Genomic DNA, 4,730 nt, shown 5'->3' on the forward strand with positions numbered 1-4,730 from the left:
TAGGGATTGGCTATTTGTGGGACAGGGATGAAATCAGATCTTCAGCCACTAAAAAGACTGCCTAGGACAAAGTATAGGGACATTTGAAGATTGGCAATTAGGATTGGTGAGCTAGCTTTAGGGTAATTTCAGAGATAAAAGGTTTGTTTTCAGAGGGCTTGGAATGATTTTGCAATTGTTGTTCAAAGTTAGGATTTGTATCAATGATTTGGAATTTATGCAATATGATTTGGCCTATCACTCTCAGCTAGTTTGTGCAATTGATGTTACATCTATAATTCAAAATTTAACTAAGCTTAGTTAATTAGGTATACTAAGTGTGTATAAAATTTCATATCAATCTAATGATGCAATTAGAAGACATCTAGATTTTGAAACAAGAGGGTATTAGAAGTTGGCGGTTTGAAGTTAGATAGGATTTCTATGATATTTGAAGATCTAGAATTAAGATGAAATTTGGCATGGTAGTAGAAGACTTTAAGATCAAGCTATATATTGATTTTGAATTGAAGTTAATGGTTGAAGGAAAAGAAATCGCTATTAAAACATTTGCATCAACTTTCAAGTTGGCGGCCAAGTAACATCAATATGATTTTTGGGCTTTTTTTGACAATTTGTAAGTTGGATTGGGCTGAATTTTTTTAAGCATGTAGAAGACTTATAATGACATTTGTATGAAATTTTTTGTACTAAAAGAACAATCAAATTAGGAATTATAGTTCACCAAATCTCACTAACTAGTGTTAGGACTTGCAAAGAGAAATCAAAATTACCTAAATATGAAAGTAATAAGGTAATTGGGATTTATGTATGGTTGAGGTTAGTAAAAAGAGTAGTTTTGAGCACTTTGTATTGATTTTTAGTACTTTTGAATTAAAATTAAAATTACATTCTTCTTATATGGATCAAACCTATTAAAATTTCTTGAATACTTGTAAAACACAACTTCACCTTCCACAGCCAAGTGCACAGTGCATTTCCAAATAAGACATCACGTATTATGAAAATATTGATAATAATGAAGAAGGCTTCAGTCTTGCCTCCATATATATTAGCTAAGTAACAACTACGTGATGACATTCTGTAGGGCCTTCAACACATGTTCAAATTGTGAGACATATGTCTTTACTCTTAAAGCATGTTTTTTATATGTACATCCCATAGTTAGCTTGTTTTACAAGCTACTAGTACATGTAATATGTAGCTAATTTGTTGACCAAATTTCTAACCTACCAATCAACTATAAATACATATAATATCAAAACTGTATTCAATTAAATTATAATAATACTAATTAATTATTAATTAAATTATTAAAAGTTTTAAGAATTTATAATAGAAACATAAAAAAGTCATAAATTAATCTTAATGAAATATAGATATAATAAAAAAATCTTAAAGAGATATTTTAAAAATATTTTAAAATTTTTAAAAATAGAAGTTTTTATCAAATTCTAATCAAATCTTAATATAATCATCAAAAAATCTTAATAAAATCTTAAACCAATCTTAATCAAATTTTAAACCAAATTCTAATGAAATCCTAATGAAATCATTTCTAAATCCTAATCAAATCTTAAATCCTAATCCTAGACCAAATCTTAATAAAATCCTATATTCTAATAAAATATTAATCAAATCCTAAAACATTTATAATCAAATCCTAAAAAAATATTAAATTAAATTCTAAATAGATCCTAATTGAGTCTTAGATTTTAAACTTATTCTAATCAATTTTTAATCAAATCCTAAATCTTGAATAAATTCTTAATAAATCCTATAGTAGATTGAAAATCCAATAACTAAGACTTGAACTGATGATTTTGATTCAAAAGTTGTAAACATTCCAAAAAATAAATTAGAAATAAGTGTAAATTTTTTGAAGAAGATTGCATATATCAAAGAGATGATAATCTCTAAACTCCACTCAAAGGTTGACTAGCTTATTTCTCCAACCTTGATGTTAATATTCTTAAACCATGATTTCTTAATTTCACCATTTAATTGGTTCCAAACTTTACATAAGTATTGAAAGTTAAGATAACTAACTTTGAGAAAAATTATAATTTAATCCAATAAGCAAATTGACAAATATCTTAGAAATCCTTACTAGTCCTCTAAATCTTAATTTTTGAAACCATAATCTACAAAAAATTTATATTCTTTAATTGACTTCAAATTCTTCATCGACATTTATAACAAGCACAAAAAAAATTGATAAATTTTTATTTATAAATATGATATAAAACTCACAAAATCCTCAAATTTATAAACATAACTTTATTTCTCAAAATCTAAATCTTTTGAATACATCACTTTGAAAATCTCTCAAAATCTCAATATTAATTCAAATGATATAAAATCAACTTTTAAAAATTTTATCTCAAGTTTGCTTTCAAATTCTACCTTCTAATTGATAAAAAAACTTCAAAAATAGTATAGGTACTCAGTTTTGTATTTCAAAGTTTGATTTTGACCCTAGTTCGTAACCAATCTTCTTTGGGTATTAATTCTTATTTTGTTGAAGTAATTTTTGCTAAAATAAACTTCTAATTTTTTCTTATATATGCTTATATATATATATATATATATATATATATATAGGTATAATTTATTTTTTATTTATTTATAATCTTATAAATTAAGTAGATTTTATTTTCATAAAAGATAATTCTAATACTACAAGATTTTATTACTTCATATCTTTTTAATTAAGCTCTTCTATAATAAAATATTTTTTGTCTTCTTTCATTTAATGGCAATGTTACTATACAACAATGTGGCATTTATTTTCTTCTCAAGATATTCATTGTTTTATATGGCTTAAGAAGAGATACATGGAATATGGGATGGATCTTCATGGACTCTGATAGATGTAATTTATAGTCAATTATTTGTTTACAAATAGAAAATGGTTTAGCCAATGGTAATTCAACTTTTGACAAGGATAGCTAAACTTGATATTATAACAAAGTATCTATATCTTGTTGCCAACATAAAATTGAGGTTTTCTCTTTATAATAGGCATCTGCACTAGTCTTTTGTTGTTCTTGAGCTACTTTTAACTATGCCTTCATTGTTATATATAGCTTAAATAAAATAATTAGTAAATCTTCTATTATAGGATTATCAACTTTAAAAAAGTTAAAAGCATCAAATTATGGATATTAATCATAATTAGATAAGAAAGGTATTAAATGAATAGAAAAATATACCATATTATTATAAGCAAAGTCTACAAATGGCAAAAGAATCATTCAATAATCTTATTAGAAATTGATGGTCTATGAAAAATATTGCTTCAAAATTTAATTTATGCACTCCATTTGTCTATTGATTAGAGGATGAGAAGCCAAAAAAAGCTCTATATTCACCTTTGGAATCTTAAAAATAATTCTTTAAAATCTTAATACAAATTGAATCCTCTTATTCAATATAATATCCTTGAATAATCTATGATAGCAAAAGATATTATCAAGAGAAAGCTTTTTCATCTATCATAGATTTTATATTTGATATAAAATGTGACATCTTAATAAAACAATCTACTATCACAAATATAGAATCATACAAACTTAAGATTAAAAAATTTATGATAAAATCCATAGAAACAAAAGACCATGGTTGATTTAGAATAGTTAATGTCTAAAGAAGTCCATAGTATTGATAACAAGGAGTTCTTTTTTATATTAAAAAAATATCACATGATTGTATAAAATATTTAATTCCTATTCATATTTAAAACCATTGAAAATCTCTAAATATTAGCTCCAAAATCTTGTATCTAAAATCTTTAGTTGCTAAAAAAATTAAGATGAGCTTGAAGAACAAGTAATCATGTGGAATGTATAATCATGCTTTAAAATAGAGTAGATTATTCTTAAATTCAAACTTCAAAATATTAGGAAACATAGAAGTTTAAACTTACTTGAGATTGAGTCAATAGTCAATATTAATTTTAATGCTTAAAGATGAAAATGCTCCAATTTCAATAGATTTGTTCTTTATTGATTATAAGCTCCATCTTCTTCTTTTTATTTAAGATAAAAAATATTTAAAAATAGCATCTAACAAACCTTATTATTTTTTAGATCGATAAGTGATCTTGAAATCAAATCTTAATTAAGACATGCTCTAACCGACTTGGTGACAATTCAAAACACATGTCAACATGAAATACTTAAGGTTCTTATTATCCATATATATAGTGACTATATTAGAGGTGCCTTCTAAATAATGATATTATTCTTAAAATGAATCTATAATTACAAGAAGTTCTTTATTGTGAATCTTGTAATTAATCTTAGCTGCTAAAAATTTCTTGGAATAAAAAGCTACTAAGTGGAGCTTGTTATATGCTTTCATTTGTGACTAAATATTTGTTATAGACATATATTTACTATAAATGTAACCTAGGTGATATGAATAGGTAGAAATAGATAAAAGTAGATTAATTTTATTATATCTTCTAGAAAAGCTTCCTAGAAGCTTTATAGACACTACTTTGACTTTACATGTATTTCTACTTGATTGGTAGGTTAGAAACTTCGTCAACAAGTTAACCACATGCCACACATATTGGTAGCTTGCGGAACAAGCTAACTATGTGGCACCTACATAGAAAACTTGCCTTTTAAGTTAAGATATGTGTTGTGCAATGTCAACATATTTTTGGAGGTTCTATAGAACGTCACCACATAGCTCCTAGGTAGATAGTATATATAGAGGCA

This window comes from Physcomitrium patens, chromosome 8 (genome assembly GCF_059467195.1).
Source record: "Physcomitrium patens ecotype Gransden chromosome 8, ASM5946719v1, whole genome shotgun sequence".
Classification (NCBI taxonomy): Eukaryota; Viridiplantae; Streptophyta; class Bryopsida; order Funariales; family Funariaceae; genus Physcomitrium; species Physcomitrium patens.